Source organism: Dasypus novemcinctus, chromosome 25, assembly GCF_030445035.2.
Source record: "Dasypus novemcinctus isolate mDasNov1 chromosome 25, mDasNov1.1.hap2, whole genome shotgun sequence".
NCBI lineage: Eukaryota > Metazoa > Chordata > Mammalia > Cingulata > Dasypodidae > Dasypus > Dasypus novemcinctus.
In genome coordinates this window covers 44253002-44274919 of record NC_080697.1, presented here as the reverse complement: position 1 = coordinate 44274919, position 21918 = coordinate 44253002, and the positions used below count along the sequence as shown (strand labels likewise).

Here is a 21918-nt window from a genome sequence, read left to right as displayed (position 1 = left end):
AGAAACTGAGGGTCAAAGGGGCAAGTCTCCTGCCCAAGGTTGCTTGACTAGTAAGTGGAAAAACCAGGATTCAACCCCAGGGCTGTCTGACTCTGTTCACTCTTCTTTTTTTTTAAAGATTGATTTATTTATTTCTCTCCCCTTCCTCCCCCCACCCCGGTTGTCTGTTCTCTGTGTCTATTTGCTGCATGTTCTTCTTTGTCTGCTTCTGTTGTCAGTGGCACAGGAATCTGTTCTTTTGTGTGTGTGTGTCATCTTGTTGTGTCAGCTCTCCATGTGTGTGGCATCATTCCTGGGCAGGCTGCACTTTCTTTCGCACTGGGCGGCTCTCCTTAGGGGCGCACTCCTTGTGCGTGGGGCTCCCCTACGCGGGGGACACCCCTGCGTGGCACAGCACTCCTTGCGCGCATCAGCACTGAGCATGGGCCAGCTCCACACCGGTCAAGGAGGCCCGGGGTTTGAACCGCGGACCTCCCATGTGGTAGACGGACGCCCTAACCACTGGGCCAAGTCCACTCCCCTCACTCTTCTTACTCTTAGAAAAATAGGTGTAAACATTCTCATCATTGAGAGAGATGTCACTCTTCTCTTTGAATGCAACGATATTTCTTCAGGACTAAGAACTGAGAATAACCGAAATTCCTCATTTGCATTTGGTTAGCCAAGTTGTCAGGCTGGCGTGGAGGAGAATATTTAGATAGAAAACAAATTCTGGTCTTCAATGACTGAACGGCACTCAATACAAAGACACTCTCCTCACACACACGTACTTTCTCTCTCTCTCTCTGAAGTGGTGGCAAGGGGCAGAGCATCCTGTGCTAAGGAGAAGCATGGGCCTGAAGCTCACTGAGATCTGGATCTGAATGTTGACTCCATCAGCCAGCAGCTCTGGAAACTTGGATATGGCCAACTTCTCTGAACCCCAGTTTTCTCGGTTATAAAATGGGCATAATAATCATCAAATTACAGGACACTTGTAAAAATTGAAGATGCTAAAATATGTGATGGGGTCCCCAAACAGATGCTCCCCATTTCTCATTCCTTTCCACCTGGTGTGGCTAATGAGTACCTAGCTACTCAACTAGGAGTCCCAGCAGCAAGGGGGATGTCAGCTCCTTCATCCAATGTTTTTAGGGACCTTTTTAATGGTTTTCTCTTTCTCCTTTTATTCATTACATCAATGGGTGTTTCTTAATGAAAAAAAAAATGAAGGTGCTTCCTTAGGCATTCATTTAATTCTGTTACATAAAGACCAATATACAGAGTAAAAAGGTAATAGCGGTTTTTTGTTTGTTTTTAAGTTTCCAGGACGGGGGATTGAACCCTGGGGCCTGGATGTGGGAAGCCAGCATTCAAACCACTGAGCCACGTGGCTCCTGTGAACTGGTTTTTTTGTTCTCTGGCATGTGGCTTGTTTTCAGGATGCACTGGGTACCCAAACCCGTACCTCCCGTGTGGAAAGCAGGGGCTCACCCGCTTGAGCCACATCAGTTCCCCAGTAATAGCGTTTTAGAAAACTCCTTCCTGTCTCCTTTTTCCCAAGGCAGGGGTAGCAGCTGCTCAGCCATGCGGCTTCCCTTCCCTCCCATGAACGCACACCTTGGGAGATGTTTCCATGGCAGGGCCAGGCAACGTGCTTTCACCCCAAGTGCTAAGCGCCTGGCTGCTGAGCTGACCTTCACGGCAGCAGGGCTCACTCCTGAGGTGGCACGAAGCAGCGGGGGAAAGAGGTGGGATACAAGGAAGCCTGGATAAGGGACGCCGACCCAGGCTTGGCTTCCCCACGGCAGAGGGAATCACACTCAGGTGGATTCCTTTCCCTGGGATAGCCCACTGTCATACCCCTTTCCTTCACGGGAAAGTACAGGTCACTGCTGGGCCACTAAACCGGTCACCAGACTTCTCATCATTGTCTCCACTCTCTTTGAATCCAGGTCCTCCAGATTAAATTCTGAAAGGAGGATTCCAGTAGAAACTAGATGGAGACAGAGGAAATCCAAGAAGACTCTACCCACACACTTCATGAGGGTATGTTTGTTTCTTTGTTTATTTTTTCTTAAGATTTATTTATTTAATTCTCCACCCCCCTCCCCCCTTGTTGTCTGCTCTGTATCCATTCACTGTGTGTTCTTCTGTGTCCACTTGTATTTTCATCAGGTGGCACTGGGGATGTGTCTCTTTTTGTTGCATCCATCTTGCTGTGTCAGCTCTCCTTGTGTGTGGCACCACTCCTGCGCAGGCTGCGGGCTGCGGTTTCGCACGGGGTGGCTGTCCTTGCGCAGGGGCCACTCCTTGCATGGGGGTCACCCTTACGCAGGGGCATCTCTGCTTGGGCCTGCACTCCTTAGGTGTAGCAGCACTGCACATGGTCTAGCTCACCACACGAGGCAGGAGGCCCTGGGTATTGAACCCTTGGACTTCCTATATGGTAGGCAGACGTTCTATCTGTTGAGCCACATCCACTTCCCTATTTGTTTATTTTATTTATGGATTAATGATTGTGGGGGGTCTATGAAAACATTCTTAACTCAAAAGAGAAGACTGTGGCACCAAAAAGGAACAAAAGGAATTTACTTTCGATTTGTTGATTCACATAGGTTAAATTTGAGCAGCATTTACTTTGTTCTTTCAATGCCATTGAAGAGAATGTGGAGATTGAAACTTGAGATTATAGATGAGATAATGGGAGCAGAGACTGAAGTGAAAAGAGAGTGAGCTGAAAAGCAAATGGCAATATTCTACACATGTTTCTTCTGTCCTTTTATTTAAACCCATAATTAGCACTATGCTTAATAAATGTATGTCCCAGAGACTTAAATCTGGTCTGTCCAGGTGCCAGCTGAGCCCTGAATTTCAGCAGAGTTGTGTCACCTACTCTCCAGCTTATTGTGCTCACCTAGGACAACTAACAAGGAGAAGATGATGGACAATGCCCATCCCAAAGAACAGAGATGGTCTGTAACTGCAAGCAAGAGAGCTCCATCCATCACCTCATGGGAGCTAAGCCTCCTCTGTTAGAAGCAGAGTGGGCATCACCATCCCAAAATGCTCGAGACTAGGGAATGAACAATGGACTAAAGTAGACTTACTATTATTCTACTATAGACTTATTATTATTCCAGCACTGGAAAAACTCTTACCAATAATGCAAAGGCAGTGGCCACTGGAGGTTCTGATGGGAGGGGGAAGAATAGGTGTAATATGGGCGCATATTCAGGACACTGGATTTGTCCTGCATGACATTGCAGTGATGGATACAGGTCATTGTATATTTTGTCATAACTTACAAAATTGTGAGGGACAAAGTGTAAACTATATGAAAACTATAGACCATAGTTAGCAGCAGTGCTTCGATATGGGTTCATCAACTGTCACTAATGTGCCACACTAACAAGGGATGCTGTTAATGCGTGAAGGTGTGGGAGGGGAAGGGAGTGGGGCATATGGGAATCCCTTATATTTTTTATGTAACATTATGTAATCTAAAGTGTCTATAAAATTTTTTAATTAATTATAAAAAATAAAATAAAATAAAATAAAAACTGGCCCAGATCTTTGTCAGTAAAAGAACAACAATGAGGACAGCTTGAGATGTAAAAAAAAAGTGAATGGCAATTTAAAAAGTAACAGAATGAAACAGGAAATTTAAAAATGGAATGAAAATAATTTTTAAAAATTGTTAAACTTACAAAAATAGGGAAGCGGCTGTGGCTCAAGCAATTGAGCTCTCATTTACCATACAGAGGACCCAGGTTCGATCCCCAGGACCTCCTGGCAAAAAAAAGAAAAAATGCATCCCAGACCTGTGTGGAGAGGTGCAGCCCCTGCCTGATGAAGCAATGACACAACCAAATAGAAAAAAAAAAATTGTTTTACAAAAACATGAACCAGTACCATGGAAGATAATTTGAAAACCTCCCTAGAAGGTAGAGGAAAATGGTGACAAAAGGAAATTAATGAGAGAAAATAATAGACATGGATAATAGACAATAGTGATCTAACTTAATAATAATGTGTCTTTCAAAAGTAAGCCAAAATAAGTAAATAGTGCCAATAATCAAAGATTGAATCAAGCAAGATGTTGTACTAAGAAAGACTTGGTTCTACAGGCTGAAATAGCTATTTATGTACCAGCAATACAAATAAAACAAAAAATGGTCATATCATAAGTAAAATTTTAAATTACAAGGATATAGAATCATAGAAGAGTTCAAGGATAGAAAACAAAACTGGTTACCTAAAAGGAAGAAAGAATAATCTGGTCTCAGGCTTAATGTCTACAACACAAAATGCCAGAAGACAATGGTGCAAAGACCACGGAATTTTTAAGGAACTATACTTATGACACAAAATTACCAAAAATACATGGGACCTAGACTTTCTATCATTAAGTATAATTTAAATGACATCCTCGAACTGTGCATAACCAACATAAAAAAGATAAAATACAGAAAGGTGCATTTTAGTTGAACCAAAATATAGAATTCAAGATTAGAAAAGTTATGGTGTAAAAGGACTGGCAGCATTAAAACCACTAAAGCCCAAAATTGTTTCAATTTTTTGTAATATTATTATAAAAGATAACACAAATGTAATAATCAAAATAGGAGACACAAAATGTCTAAGAATTTTTAAAAATATAACTAAGTCTAAAATGATAGGTAATTACTACCAAACTAGGATGTGGACAGAAGAAGTAGTGAAATAAATACGAGATGTGTATCACATGCCCAATTTACCTAGAGTAGTGTCATTCAATATTATTTTACACTTGATGTGGGAAATGAATATATGCAATATATATTGCTATATATTAGATAGATAGACTCCATCTATCTTATATGGAAAGATAAGAGAACTGTTTAAAGTGAAAAAGCAACCATTACCAAATGGACAATTAAAAATCACAAGAAGAAACACACCAACTACAGATATTTCTGGGATCTATATCTGAAAGGAGAAACAGTAAACTGATTCCAAGGTTACTTCTGGGTAATTTGATTACATGCTTGCCTTCCAAGATTTTTTTTAAAATGGACTTGCATTATTTTAAATAATATTTTAATTAAAATTTAAATGAGTAGGATTGAGTAGATGGAGATATGGAAGAGCAACTGGCCGCTTAGAGATGCTTAACACAGTATTGTGGGGTTTTTTGGGAGACAGGAGGTGAGATAGGGGAAGGGGAAGATTATGCCATCAAAATTTATATGCGATTATCACCAACTCGCGATTAGTCTGGTTGAATCAAAGGATATGGACAACAAACGTCATAGAAATGGGGCATCAGCTGGGTTCAGGCAGTAAGGTGAGTGGAGTGCACCTCACTATACCAGACTAAAGAATTCAGACTTTATCCTAGAGACTGATACCAGAAAGTGAATCCATCAGATTCACCCAGTGAATCTGGGTGCCTTTTCAGAACCCCTTGTGACATGATCCTCCAGGAAGTCACTTCCAAACACTCAGAGGAGGTAAAACCAGTTTCCTGTCCATGCTACGGTCAACAGAGAGCCCCTAAAGATTTTTGAGGAGGGAAAGGGCATATGGAAATAATATTGTCAATAGTTATTGAGAGTGATTTTATCATTTTGACCAAATGAAAAAAGCTACATTTCACACATTTTATTTCCCAGTAGCAAATTAACTTTTGTATGTGTAGATTAAGTTGTGTCAGTTTGGATCATTATTTCTATCCCAGTCCTACCGAATTTACACATTATGGGATTTCAGAGAGAAAACCCAGGAGAATGGATACCTGGATGAAATTATTTGGGTGTGGGTTTTGAAGTGGGTTCCATAGTGTTAAAGCCAATTGTGGCCAGACAGTGCCTCTTCCCACATCAGGTATTATGCCTTAAAATTCCTGTAGGGTGCACATGAGAGGGTAGGCACTGTGTTTTCTAGGTAATAAGAAAAAAAAAAAAAAAAGATTTGGGAACCTGGCTTACCCATAGTTATAATTTCAGGGGGAAATTAATAAACTAAATTGTTTGTATTATCTAGTTAATAGAATTTCAAAACATGGTTTTATATGCTTTATGTCCTTGGAAAAGTTATTTTATTAACTGTATCTTACTCATCCAGTATAAAGCAGAAACTAAAATGCTAAGTCATAATAAATCCAAATTGAGAGAAATACTTTGTGACTTTTAAACATGACATTGTCATTTATGTCTGAAGCCTCAGGGGAACATCAGTATGAATCCAACAGGATGAGTTCTAAAAAGTTCTAATAAAGGAAACAAGATACATAAATAGATATTTTAGATGAAAGGTAAATGCCACAGGAGAAGAGAGCCTGCACTCAAAAGCTATGACTTCCTTCTTGATGAAAGACTATTCATTCATTTAGCACATGGGTGGCAAATAATAGCCATGCTCAGTAGATAAAACAGTCTTCAGGTCTGACCTTATGGAGAAAGGACCATTTGATGAATCATTTTGGAGCATATGTAGAGAAGCGAACTCTAGGTGAAATAGTGTGAACAGAGGAAAAGCAAGGGGGAAATTCAGGACACATAGAGGAAACGGGGGACATGGTTGCATACTACTGACTGTCAGGGGCATAAGAGAGAGGAAATGGGAGAAAACAAGGTTAGAAAAGGAGATAGGGCCCATACTGTGGAACGTCCAAAGAGTTTGGACTTCTTTCTGAAGACCTTGGGGAGTCCTGGATCAAAAGGTGACTCTTGCTGAGCTATTCAAAAAAACATTTATCCTTTAAAACTTGTAGGTGCACTTGTCTTATGAAGCTTGGTGAGCTTTTGACATAAAATATGGCAGAGGATAAGGCAGTGGAAGACAGAGAAACATAAGGCAGCCACAGACAGGGGGACAGAGGGGAGAGGTTAGACAAGTCAGGCACTTAAGCAATGTTTGGCTGCCCAGGAGAGCATCCAAAATCTTAGCACATGAGTGGCATCTGTCTACACTGGCAGAATCTTCTTCCTGCTCGATTTCATTACATCTCTGATGATATCTTTGAGAAAACCTTGCAAATGCAACCCAGGTGCCTCATACTATTGGTCCTGAGAATTTGCTAGAATCCTAACCCGAATGAGAAGCGAACTTTGTTTTGTACAAACTTAGTGCCTCCTCATCTCAGATAGCATGTGGAGCACTCTGCTACCAAGCTTCAAAACAACAAAATCAGACTGTCAAAGGAATGTGCACTCCTTGAGGGCAAAGGATGACTTGTCCATCACCACATCCATACCTCCTCGAAAAGGTCTGACACATGGTAGACATTCATTAAACATTTATTTTTATGAACAGCCAAACAAATTGATTGACCAAAGGGAGTTTGTGATGTCTAGAAAGAGAGAACCTGCCAAGCCACGGGCCTGCTTTCTGCAAACTCACAACAGCTCATCTCCAGTAGAGTCTCTGTGAAGACATACAGCTTTCCACATTTTCCACTTTTGACCAAATTTTAAGGAATACTGCCTACATAAAAATGAACCATCCATAATCCCTTCTCCAACTACTGGAAGATCTATCACTTGTCCCAACATCTCCTTTCAGGTCCTTTTTCTGAGCACCTCTACAAGGACACAGTTATAATTCATCTCACAAGAAAGGATCACTTAAGGCGGTTGTGGCATCATTTTAGCAGTAGAAAACTAGTTACGAGGTGGCAGAACCTTCTGGAGTGGGCTGCCAGTCTGAACCAGAGAGTAGGGTGCCACTCAGATGAGTTTTAGGAAACAGAGGTTTATAAGATCCTTGTACATTTTTTTTTTCATGCAAAGATGGAAGTATAAAATTTTTAAATCAATTTATGTTCCTTAAGCATCACTTATTTTGCCCATGAAAAATTATATCTAGCATACATTACATGACAATTAACAAAATTTCACTTGCAGGCAGATCAAAATAGCAGTAGCGGATGTGTGGTAGTAGCCATTCTGGCATGACACTGGTGATTAGTCTTTCAGCCACCCCTGGGGTATATATTCCCAATACATTACTTCAAAGTTAACTAACATAAACCTTCCCTTAGGTCTGGGTTAAATCAATAACTCAACCTCTTTCATTCATTCATTCATTCATTCATTCACTGATTTGTATATCACAGGAGTCACATTATATCACAGACCATGTAAATCCAATATGATGGAGGATATCAGAGAAAATTTTAGGAAAAGTAAAAGACAGGACAGCAAAAACCAGTGAAGCTATCATGCAGGTCACTCATCATGCTAATTTATTCTGGTCCAAAGAGACAGCTGAGATAGGAATGCTAATTTTTAAATTAATATTTTGAAGAGATAGTGCCTGTGTTTCTCCCGGTGAGGGAAAAAATCTGCCTGAAACTTTGGTCTTGAATTTATAGAGTTCACCTTCTTATGCCCTGACAGAATGTGGCAAATTCTAGCAAGCATCATGACTATTTGCCTTCTCTTTCGTGTACAGAGGCACACTGGCCTCTGAAAATCCTCTTTTACTTTATCTGTCTCCCTGTGTAGACTTGGGTTCCTACAAATTACTAAAGCTGGAGGGTCCTCTTTGCAGTTATCGCGTAGTATCTTGTTCAGGTTTTTCAGATAGCTATTTTATAATTGCCTTTGCGGAGAAAGAGAGGAGACTCAAACAACAGTTCAAGCAATTCAGGCTTGAGGAATCACACCCTTGGGGAAGAAGCCATCCTTCCACTATGCCAGGGCACTCCCAGCCCCGTTTGATTTTCTTTGCTGGGAAAAATAGACCACTTTCCAAGTTATTCCCTTAAACTTAAGATGAATTGAGCACAGCAAATACATTGTACATGTCTGGATGTCCTGATATTTTAGACTCCTGCGCTGACTCAAACACCCTTTGCCTTCAGAAAAGATTAAGAAGTAAGAACGAGGGGGGAAAAAAAGCTGCTGAGGTCCCATTGTCAAGGATTTCACTGCAAAGCCAATATTGTCCCATTGTCTGGCCTGTCCCAGGTGGATCCCAAGACTTGATTCCCTTTGATGTCAAAATCTGCCCACTCAGATCAGTTGAATGGTGGCCTCTAGAAAGATATGCCCATGCCCTAACCCCTTGGACTTGTAACTGTGACCTTATTTGGACAAAGGGTCTTTGTAGTTTGAAGTTAATGATCTTGAGATGAGTTCTTCCTGGATTACCTGGGTGGGCTCTAAAGCCAATGGCAGGTGTCCTCTTAAGAGGGACACAGAAGGAGATTACACAAACACAGAGGGGGACCAAGTGAAGATGGAAGCAGAGGCTGGAAGAATGCAGCCCCAAGCCTGGAAACACCTAGAGCCACCGGGGACTGGAAGAGGGAAGGGTGGAGTCCCTCCAGAGCCTTTGGAGGGAGCCCAGCCCTGCTAAAATCTTGGTTTGGGCACTTGGCCTCCAGAACTACAAGAGTACAAATGTCTATTTGTATAAGTCACAACATTTGTGGTAATATATTATGGCAGCTACAGAAAAGTTGTACAATTAGGAAATTGAAATACTGAATATTTCAAAATAGGTCCAATTACCAAAGTTGATGATGTGAACTGCCAGATGATAGTAAATGAGATACTGGTCAAATCTTTCAGCACAGTACCAAGCACAGAACACTTGCTCAAAAAATCAGCTCCCACTTCATTCTCTGAACTTCAGTTCCTTCACCTTAGACAGTTCCTTAACTTTGAAAGTTATTATGTGGAAGCAGATGTGGCTCAAGTGATAGAGCTTCTACCTACCATATGGGAGGACCCAGGTTCAATTCCTGGGGCCTCCTGGTGAAAGAGAATAAGAGAAAGCATGCTTACATTGCAAGTCAGTGCCGCATGGTAAGCCATGGCCACATGAGTGCCTGCATGGTGAGCCAGTGCCCTGTGCAAGTGAGTCATTCACCAAGATGATGACACATCAAAAGAGAGACAAGGGGAGAGTCAAGGTGAAGCACAGCAGAAACCAGGAACTGAGGTGGTACAATTGACAGAGAACCTCTCTCCCCATCAGAGATGTCCAGGATCAAATCCCAGTAAATCCTAGAGGAGAGAAAATGAGAAGAGAAGACAACAGACAACACAGGCAGCAAAAACGGGGGGGGAGGGGGCGGCGGCGGGGGGAGCAAATAAATAAACAAATCTTTAAAAAAACTTATTATGTAAAGTAGGGCATGGCATTCATGAAAAAAAAAATGTGATTTATATGTATAGGACACTTTCCCACATAAGAACATTACTAAATGTGAAATTAAGCAGGTTCTCAAACTAAACATTGGTCTTAGTTTGCCAGAGCTACTATAATTAACACCACAGACTGGTTGGCTTAAACAACAGGGATTTATTGTTTCACAGAGTGGATGCTAGAAGTCCAAGCCAAGGTGCAGGCAGGCCATGCCTTCTCTGAAGTCTGAAGTCGGTAGCATTCTGGTGATGGTTTGCCAGCAGTCAATTCTTTGTCTCCTTCACATGGCAAACTGTCTCTTTCTGTCTCTTCCTGTGGCTTCTGCTTATGTCTCTCAATTTCCTTTGCTTAAAAGGACTCCACTCAAACTCGATTAAAACCCACCCTGATTCAATTTGACTTCACCTTAATAGGATCTTTGAATATCCTACTCACAAGTGAGTTCACATCTAGAGGTCCAAAGTGGTTGAAGGTGGAGGAGGTGGGGTAGAACTTGAACCTGCCTTATGGAAGACATGATTGAAGCCTCAACAACCTTGGTATTTCAAAGATACTTTTAAGTTATTAATACAATGGAAGTCATGCGTGTGATGTAGACTGTAGCAGTTTGATATTATTGATGAATTCCAAAAAGAAATATTGGATTATGTTTGTAAACTGATCTTTTCCTCTGGGCATATGAAATTATATTGGATTCAGAGGTTTACTTGATTAAGTAGGACATTGTGTCAGTAGGGCTTTGAGCCCCCACCCTTGGTGAGTGGGGACTCTCAGATAAAAGGTATGGCAAAGAACAGAGTTAGGGGTTTTTGATGTTGGAGTTTTCATGATGGAGTTTGATGCTGAAGCCTTAAGCTGGAGCCCCAGGAAGTTAGCACACAGAGGAAAAAGAAGCAAGCCCCAGGAAGAGAGGAACCCAGGAAGCCTGAACCCTTGCAGACATCGGCAACCATCTTGCTCTAACACATGAAAATAGACTTTGATGAGGGAAGTAACTTATGCTTTATGGCCTGTATCTGTAAGCTCCTACTCCAAATAAATACTCTGTATAAAAACCAACCAATTTCTGGTATTTTGCATCAGCACCCCTTTGGCTGACTAATACACAGAACTAGCAGTTCAGTATTAGAAACGATGGATGGTTATTTGTGAATGTATGACACTTAGAACCATGAAATTATCCAGATGGACAATTTGGTTCAATCACGTATGATGAAGAAAAAAAATTAAGTTAGTAATGAGACACAAAAATAATCCCAAGTATATTTTAATATTGATTCAAAAATGTCAACTCAACAGAATATTGTTGAGCACCAACTATAGTCACATATGAGAGGGACAGAATGATAAAGGCATACAATATTTCCTGTCCTCAGGGATAGTTGGGAAAATAAGTTACCAATATATGAAAAATTTTAATTATAAAATTTACCAAAAATAGAATGTTTGAGATATAGTAAAAAGTAGTACACAATTGACAAATCATCAGTAAACCAAAAGTGACATAAAAGCCCCTAGGGCTGGCAGCCTCGACAATTCCTGAAAACTGTTGGTTGTGTGGCGGAGTTCCCAAACTCCGTGTTTACTGGAGGTGTGGTTCCCAGGTCCATATCCCCTAAACACCCATAGCCCACCCTCCACAGGCTCACATACCTTGAGTCTGCAATATCCTGGACTTCCCATTCCCGAATCCTGAGGACTTCCCATTCCCGAATCCTGAGGTCCGTCTGAGGTCCATGATGACCCTAGCCCTCTGCCTTTTTTTTTTTTTGAGCTTGGAGGAGCATACCAGCTGGCTTGGGGAGAGCCTGGGAAGAAAGGAGAGGCAAATTTGCTGAGAAAGCCCAATTTACCTAAAAGCCCTGGGATAGGAAACTTGGTCTGAGAGAAAGTGGAGTCAGAAAATCAGTTAGCCCTCCCCTAACACCTAAGGGGGAGGAACTGTAGGACGTGCTTTCCAAGCTTCCAATTGCATAGTTGGGGTTTCTGGTGAGGTGTAGGTGCTCTCTCGCAGGAAGTAAAGAGTCATTGTCTTCTGTGTTGAGTTGGTTCACCAAGACCCACTTGAATCTCCTACTGGACCCTTCATGCAGCTTTCCTGCTACCCTGGGAGAGAGGAAAGTGAGGAAGGGAGAAAGGGGGAAGGTCAGATTCCCTAAGCATTTTATTTAACTGCAAAGAGGATTTCTAGCTTGAAACTTTGCTTTTTTTTTTTTGTTCTTGTAGTTATTGCTGCATTGTCTCCTGGTTTTTTCTTCCTCTTTGCCCCCCAAGGCCCTTTTTCTTTTCTTTAGTTTTTTTCTCTTTTTCTTTTTCTTGCTTGCTTCTCCTCCTTTTTTGTCCCCCCCCCTTTTCTTCTCTTTTTCATCCTTTCTCTTCTTTTTTATTTTATTTTTATATAATAGGTGCTACAGGGAGCACTTCACATTTACTGTGTTTCCTCATCCTCCATTTCCTCTTTTCTGTGTATTGATTTTGGCCACCAACGCTATCGCCTTTCCTCTACATCTTTCTATGCTCCATCATCTATTGTTTCTCTTTCATTCCACCTCCCTTTGTTTGGCCCCCAAATGGTCTGACTTTTAATTTCTAATACCTTTGTTCTGTTTTCTGTCTTTTATTCACTTTTTATATTATAGTCTTTCTTTTCTCTTTCCCTCTCTCATGAAAACACTGGCCTTTTAATTCATACTATATTTCTCCTCATATTCAGTCAACTGTCTCATTATAGGTACTCTACTTACTGTTATAACTCTAAATAGCTTACATGAGTCTAATATCCATTCTCCTAGATCTCACATGGTTCCTCTGTTAACATTTATTATCAATACTACTTTCTACATTTTCTTTCCTTACTCATTTTGCTTTCCCTGGCCCTAATATTTTCCTTCAAAGTGAACCTAGCCAGCAACAAGAAAATAGAATAAGAAGAACAAAGTGACAAAAAGAAGACATAACACTTACACAAAAACAACAACTAATTAAAGCCCAAGACTAGACAAAGAAGCTAAGGAACTGATTAAACCCATGAAGACAAAATGATGACCAGAGAGCGACAAAAAACTACAAACCAAATGAATAATCAGGAAAACATGGCCCAATTCAATGAACAAACTAAAAACCAGGAAGAGGAGCAGGACATCGAACAAGTAATTAAAGCTCTCAAAACATATATTAGCGATGAATTTAATGAAGTGAAGGAAGAGATTAAGAATAAGAAAGGTGGACTTGGCCCAGTGGTTGGGGCATCCGTCTACCACATAGAAGGCCTGTGATTCAAACCCCCAGCCTCCTGGATCCATGTGGAGCTGGCCCATGTGCAGGGCTGATGTGCACAAGGTGTGCCGTACCATGCAGGGGCGTTCCTGCATAGGGGAGCCCCACGCGCAAGGAGTGCGCCCTGTAAGGAGAGCTGCCCAGTGTGAAAGAAAGTGCAGCCTGTCCAGGAATGGTGCCACACACACAGAGAGCTGACACAGCAAGATGACGCAACAACAACAAAAAAGAAACACAGATTCCCATGCCACTGACAACAACAGAAGCGGACAAAGAAGACGCAGCAAATAGACACAGAGAACAGACAACTGGGGTGGGGGGCGGGGGAAGGGGAGATAAATAAATAAATAAATAAATCTTAAAAAAAAAAAGAATATGAAGAAAACCCTTGGAGAGAATACAGAAGAAATTGCAATTGCAATCATACATAAAAAGATAACGGATATGATGGTGATGAACAGCACAATTCAAGAAATCAAAAATACACTCTCAGCAAATAAGAGCAGATTAGAAGAGGCAGAGGAGAGAATTAGTGAGGTGGAAGATGTACATCTGAAATCAAACAGATAATAGAACTGATCGATAAAAAGAAAAAATCCAGCAGGGACTTAGGGGCCTGAATGACGATGCAAAATGCACAAACATATGTATTATATGCATCCCAGAAGGAGAAGAGAAGGGAAAGGGGACAGAAGGGGTGTTGGAGGAAATAATGGCTGAAAACTTCCCAAATCTAATGAGAGAGATGGATGTACATGTCCAGGAAGCACAATGCACCCCAAACACCATAAATCCCAACAGGCCCACCCCAAGACATATACTTGTCAAATTATCCAATGCTCAAGACAAAGAGAAAATTCTAAAAGCAGCAAGAGAAAAGAGAACCATCACATACAAGGGAGGCTCCATAAGATTAAGTGCTGATTTCTCATCTGAAACCATGGAGGCAAGAAGGCAGTGGTATGATATAGTCAAGGTACTAAAAGAAAAGAATTTCCACCCAAGAATACTCTATCCAGCAAAGCTAGCATTCAAAAATGATGGAGGGTTTAAAATATTCACAGATAAACAGAAACTAAGAGAGTATGCCAACAAGAATCTTGCCATTCAAGAAATACTAAAGGGAGTTCTGCAGGAAGAAAGAAAAAAAAACAGGAGAAGCAGAGTTGGAAGAGAATGTAAGAGCAACTAAAAAAACAAAAAGAGAAGAAAAAACAAACAAAATATGACAAACACAAATCCAAAGAAAATATGGCTAACACAAATAATTCCTTGAAAGTAATAACACTGAATGTCAATGGATTAAACTCACCTGTCAAAAGATTCAGATTGGAAGACTGGATAAGGAAATATGACTCATCTATATGCTGTCTACAAGAAACACATCTTAGACCCAGGGATCCAAAGAGGTTGAAAGTGAATGGCTGGAAAACAATCTTACAAGCAAACAATAACCAAAAAAGGGCAGGATTAGCTATATTAATATCAGACAAAATAGATTTTAAATGCAAAACAATTGTGAGAGACACAGATGGACACTACATATTAGTGAAAAGCATAATCTTTCAAGAAGAATGAACAATCATAAACATTTATGCTCCTAACAAGGGCATCTCCAAATTCGTGAGGCAAACACTAGAAAAACTAAGTGAAAGAATAGATGCCTCTACAATTATAGAGGGGAACTTTAATACACCACTATCAACTTTGGACAGAACATCTCAAAAGAGAATCAATAAAGAAACAAAAACTTCTAATAATATATTAGAGGAGCTGGACCTAATAGACATATACAGAACATTACACCCGAATACAGCAGGATATATATTTTTCTCAAGTGCACATGGATCATTCTCCAAGATAGACCATATGCTAGGCCACAAAGAAAGTCTCAATGAATTCAGAAAGACTGAAATCATACAAAATAATTTCTCTGACCACAGTGGAGTGAAGCTGGAAATTTGCAAGGACAGAGGCCCAGATTTTGCACCAAGATATGGAAATTAAACAGCACACTCTTAGAAAAACAGTGGGTCAAGGAGCAAATCTCAAAAGAAATTAATAACTACCTTGAAATTAATGAAAATGATAACACAACATACCAAAACTGATGAGATGCCACACAAGCAGGGAAATTTATAGCCATAAATTCATACATCAAAAAAGTAGAAAGAGGGAAACAGACTTGGCCCAATGGATAGGGCGTGTGCCTACCACATGGGAGGCTTGCAGTTCAAACCCCGGGCCTCCTTGACCTGTGTGGAGCTGGCCCTTTCACAGTGCTGATGCACACAAGGAGTGCCCTGCCACTCAGGGGTGTCCCCCACGTAGGGGAACCCCACGTGCAAGGAATGTGCCCCATAAGGAGAGCTGCCCAGTGCAAAAGAAAGTGCAGCCTGCCCAAGAATCTTGCCACACACATGGAGAGCTGACACAACAAGATGACACAGCAAAAGAAACACAGATTCCCAGTGCTGCTGATAAGGATAGAAGCAGTCACAGAAGAACACACAGTGAATGGACACAGAGAGAAGACAACTGGGGGGAGGGGGAGGGGAGAGAAATAAATAAAAAATAAATCTTTAAAAGAAGAAGAAAGAGCTAAAATTGAAGAACTAAGTGCACACTTGGAGGAATTAGTAAAAAAACAACAAAGTAGTCCCAAAGAAAGAAGAAAGAAAGAAAGAACAAAGATAAGAACAGAACTAAATGAAATAGAAAATAAGAAAGCACGTGAAAAGATAAACAAAACCAAGAGCTGGTTCTTTGAGAAGATCAATAAAATTGACAAACCCTTAGCTAGACTAAGAAAGAAAAAAAGAGAGAAGATGCAAATACACAAAATAAGAAATGAGAAAGGAGATATCACCACTGACCCCACAGAAATAAAGACTATCATAAGAGGATGCTTTGAAAAACTATATTCCAACAAGAAGGACAATTTAGAGGAAATGGACAAATTCCTAGAAACACATAAGCAGCCTATATTGACGAAAGAAGAAATTGACGATCTCAACAAACCAATCACAAGTAAAGAGAATCAGTCATTAAAAACCTCCCAACTAAGAAGAGCCCTGGGTCAGATGGCTTCACAGGTCAATTCTATAAAACATTCTGGAAAAAACTAACACCAATCTTGCTTAAACTCTTCCAAAAAATTGAAACAGAAGGAACATTGCCTAACTCATTCTATGATGCCAACATTACCCTAGTACCAAAGTCAAACAAAGACACCAGAAGAAAGGAAAATTACAGATCAATTTCTCTAATGAACCTAGACACAAAAATCCTTAACAAAATACTTGCTAATTGTATTCAACAACACATTAAATGAATTGTACACCATGAACAAGTGGGATTCATTCCGGGTATGCAAGGATGGTTCAACATAAGAAAATCAATCAATGTAATAAACCATATAAACAGATTGAAGGAAAAAAATCACATGATCATATCTATAGATGCAGAAAAAGCACTTGACAAAATACAGCACCCTTTCTTAATAAAAACACTGCAAAAGATTGGAATACAAGGAAATTTTCTGAACATGATAAAGAGTATATATGAAAAACCCACAGCCAACATCATTCACAATGGTGAAATCCTAAAATCTTCCCCTCTAAGATCAGGAACAAGACAAGGATGCCCACTATCACCCCTTCTATTTAATATTGCGTTAGAAGTACTTGCTCAAGCACTGAGGCAAGAACCAGATATAAAAGGCATCCAGATTGGAAAGGAAGAAGTCAGAGTTTCATTATTTGCAGATGACATGATCCTATACATAGAAAACCCTGAGAAGTCTACAAGAAAGCTTCTAGAACTCATAAAAGAGTTCAGTAAAGTCACAGGTTATAAGATCAATGTGCAAAAATCAGTAGCATTTCTGTATACTAACAATGAGCAATTGCAGGAGGAAATCAAGAAACAAATACCATATACAATGGTAAATAAAAAAATCAAATACCTAAGAATACATTTAACTAAAGATGTAAAAAGTTATACACAGAGAACTATACAACACTGTTCAAAGAAATCTAAGAAGACCTAAATAAATGGAAGAATATTCCCTGTTCATGGATAGGAAGACTACATATTATTAAGATGTCTATCCTACCAAAACTGATCTACACATTCAATGCAATCCCAATAAAAATCAACACAGCATTCTTTAATGAACTAGAAAAACTAGCTATGAAATTTATTTGGAAAGGAAAGAGGCCTCAAATAGCCAAAGACATATTGAAAAAGAAAAATGAAACTGGAGGAATCACACTACCTGACTTCAAAATATACTAGAAAACTACAGTAGTGAAAACAGCATGGTGTTGGCAAAATGATAGACACACTGACCTATGGAACCAAATTGAGAGTTCTGATATAGATCCTTATATATACAGTCATATAATATTCATAAGGCCACCCAACCCTCTCAACTGGGAGAGAATAGCCTCTTCAACAAATGGTGCCTAGAGAACTGGATATCCATATGAAAAAGAATGAAAGAGGATTACCAACTCTCACCTTATACAAAAGTCAACTCAAGATGGACCAAAGACCTAAATATAAGAGCCAAGACCATAAAGACTTTGGAAAGCAATGTAGGGAACCATCTACAGGACCTTGTAATAGGAAATGGCTTCATGAACTTCACACCCAAAGCACTAGTAGCAAAAGAACAAATAGATAAATGGGACTTCCTCAAAATTAAAGCCTTCTGCACCTCAAAGGAGTTTGTCAAGAAAGTGAAAAGAGAGCCTACACAATGGGAGAAAATATTTGGTAACCATATATCTGATAGGAGAATTATATCCTGCATATAAAAAGAACTCCTATATCTTGAAAATAAAAATACAAGCAACCCACTTAAAAAATGGGAAAAAGATTTAAACAGACACTTCTCCAAAGGAGAAATACAAATGGCTAAAAAGCACATGAAAAAATGCTCCAAATCTCTAGCTATTAGGGAAATGCAAATTAAACTACAATGAGATACCATTTTACTCCCATAAGATTGGCCACTATGAAAAAAACAGAAGGCTACAAGTGCTAGAGAGGATGTGGAGGAATGGGAACACTGATCCACTGCTGGTGGAATACAGAAGGATCCAGCCATTCTGGAGGACAGTTTGGCGGTTTCTCAAAAAGCTACCTATAGATTTGCCATATAACCCAGCAATTCCACTGCTGGGTATACCAAGTAGAACTGAAAACAAGGACACAAACTGATATATGCACACCAATGTTCATAGCAGCATTGTTCACTATTGCCAAAAGTTGGAATCAACCCAAATGCCCATCAACAGATGAATGGATAAATAAAATGTGGTATATACATACAATGGAATACTACTCAGCTTTAAGAACAAATACACTACAAACACATGTGATAACATGGATTTATCTTGAGAACCTTATGTTGAGTGAAGCAACCCAGGCATTGAAGGACAAATACTACATGACCTCAATTATATAAAATAAGTAAACCAAGCAAGCTGCCTCAGAGAGCTAGAGACTGGATGATAGGCTTAAAGGAAATTGGGGGGAAGAGGAAGGTTACAAGCTAACACATACCTGGGTGAAATCTATGATAAGCTGGAGGTAAGTATTTGTACAGGGAAGGGATAAAATGGGGGCATCGGGATATCTTTGGGTGGGGCTTTGTGAGCTTGAGGGTGGCTAGAGTTGGGAGGATGGGTAATATTGCCCAAGAAATTGGGGGTAGGGTGGGGGAACATATGAACATAGGAGATTGTCAGGTATGTGGTTGAGAGTATAATGTTGAGAAAACTTTTTCAAAAATATAATAAGGAAGGTTACCTGTTTAAGATGCTTAAAGGGGAGAATCTGACACATGACAGGCTTCTAGGGAGTGTGTGAGTGCTCCTTTTGTGACAGTTGGTTATATCATTGGCTGGAGACCCATATAATGAGAGTGAAGTAATACCCACATCCTGGGGAAGAATGATATTCTCAAATAGAGGGATTTGTATCTCTCGAGAAAAATGCTGGCTCCCAGTACATTAGAGCAGTTGAGCATGTCAAGCCCTCAACATTGTTGCAAGTATCTCTGAACATGGCCCTTCAAGCAGTGAAGATTGATTGTCACTGTGGGCCCTGAGGGGAGGGGGAAAGAAGTATTAAATAGATGGAATCAATGTAACTGTGGGGCAATGGAATTGTTCCACAAGATTATGCAGGATGGATATAGGACATGTTAAATTACACCAAAAATGTATAGGGGGAGGCAGACTTGGCCCAATGGATAGGGCATCCGGCTATTACATGGGAGGTCCGTGGTTCAAACCCTGGGCCTCCTTGACCCATGTGGAGCTGGACCATGCACAGTGCTGATGCGCACAAGGAGTGCCGTGTCATGCAGGGGTGTCCCTCGCGTAGGGGAGCCCCATGCACAAGGAGTGCACCCCGTAAGGAAAGCCGTCCACTGTAAAAGAAAGTGCAGCCTGCCCAAGAATGGTGCTGCACACATGGAGAGCTGACACAGGAAGATGATGCAACAAAAAGAGACAGATTCCCGGTGCCACTGATAAGGATAGACATGGTCACAGAAGAACATACAGCAAATGGACACAGAGAGCAGACAACTGAGAGGGGAGGGGGGGGAAGGGGAGAGAAATAAATAAAAAATAAATCTTTTTAAAAAATGTATATGGGCTTATAGGCTAAAATGTAAATCATAATGCAAAAAATAAGATAACTAAAAATTTAGAAAATTGTATAGTCTAAAATATAAACCATAATGTAAACCCAAGTGTAACCTTGTTTGAAAGCTATTGTCTCAATATCTGTACATCAGTTGCAGTAAATACAGTATGAGCATGTAAAAAGATTATTGCTGGGGAAGGGACAAAGTGTCTTATGTTGGATATGTATGAGTACCGTATATTGTATATATGAATTACTGAGATCTAAAACTTTTGTGAAGACAAGCTTAATAATTAGAAGAAAAAGAAAAAGAAAAAGAAAGGACATAGACACTAAGGAAGAGATGGAAGAATTTGCCTTGCCAATGTGCATACAGGGCAACTCTTATTGCAGTGATGAAAGGCAAAACATCAAAAACAAAGCACTTTTTCATTTTTTAATTTTTTGATACCCCAATTTATTTTTACTTTAATTTTTCTAAAATAGTATGTATTCTATATCTAACCTTTAAACCCATCACTATATTCCATTTTACTATTAATGGAACCTGGCAATATATCGGGCTTCATTTTCAAAGAGGTTTTGGATCACAGAGAGGTTCAACAATGGCAGGGGAGGAATACTGGTATGGGATGTTATTGATAGGGGGCACATGGTTGGGAGGGAGTTCTCCAGGGCATATATCCAGGGTACATAAAAATGTTTGGATATTTTCATAGTGGTTATAGTTAAAAACAACAACTGAGGGAGTGCTGAGCCACATTCCCCAATGGAACAGCAACAATCCCCCAAGTGCAATGGCAAAGACCAAAAAAGAAGGATGGTCCAAAAATGAGCCCTTGATACTAATGACTATGCTTATGAGCCTGTGTGCCTGAAATAAGAACTAGGCCTAGAGCTACAGGGTGCCTAAGAGCTACTTCCTGAGAGCCTCCATGTTGTGCAAATGTGGCCAGTCTTGAAGACAAACTTAGAATGTAAATGCATTGCCTTCCCCCCAGCATGGGACATGACTTCTGGGGATGAGCCTCCCTGGCATCAAGGGATTACTACCAAGTAGCAGCTGATGATGTAACTAGAAAACAACCTTGAATAAAAGGGTCAACTCAGACCAGCAGAATGTCTCAGCCTACATGTAATATCAGGAGTTAAAAATGCTTTTTGACCTTGAATAAAAGGGGGAAACAAAAGGACAAATGAGTTTATATGGCTATGAGTCTCCAAAAAAGAGCTGAGGGGTCATCGGAGGGGTCACCCTTATGCACACCTCAGCAGAGTCCCAGAGACAGCTAAAGTAGATACAATCCCAGGTATTGGTTCTTCCAAGGGCCTCAGAGACCCAGAGGTTCTATGGTCATGGCAGATGGGGTTCAGTGCCATGTCAGCTGGTCCTACATTGGAGTTTGTGTTCCTGAGCATGATGGAGTTGGACTTAGATGTGATCTTTGTTCACAAGTCTCTACTGATACTTTTACCAGACCTGTGGTTGGCACTGGGGTTTAGTGTATACTCAGGGGACCTGAATCTCTGGACTGTCCATGTGATAGCCAGACCCTAAGCCTCAACAGACTTGCAACTCCTACCCTCTGGTTTATTGGACTTACCCCAGCCAGCAAACAGGAAGGTGAAGAAGGTTAACTGCCACACCAGGGAGCCAAGAGTGCCTACAACTGAAAGCAGGAGAATTGCATCCAGCACCCATGTGGAATCTAAGCCCCCTCTCAATATAGATGTGGACTGGATATAACCGTTCCAGGGTCCACAGGATGGAGGAATAGAGTATGGATTATTCATGAACTATAGTGATTAGTAATTGAAGAAAATTGAGCACTGATGTGGAGAAAGTGGCCATGG

General features: G+C 40.4%; 1 long non-coding RNA gene across 2 annotated transcripts in view; it reads right to left on the bottom strand.

The window, feature by feature from the left end:
* LOC111760297 (uncharacterized) overlaps positions 1–21918 on the bottom strand; it is a 181000-nt gene that overhangs the window by 109899 nt on the left and 49183 nt on the right. Inside the window, exons 2-3 of one of the 2 annotated variants that reach the window (XR_009183478.2) lie at positions 11776–11930; positions 7247–9980 (exon numbers count right to left, since the gene is read on the bottom strand). This is a non-coding gene — a long non-coding RNA (uncharacterized lncRNA). Of the gene's footprint in view, positions 1–7246; positions 9981–11775; positions 11931–21918 lie in introns of those variants that run through there. The other variant, XR_011647403.1, reaches the window with a different exon arrangement.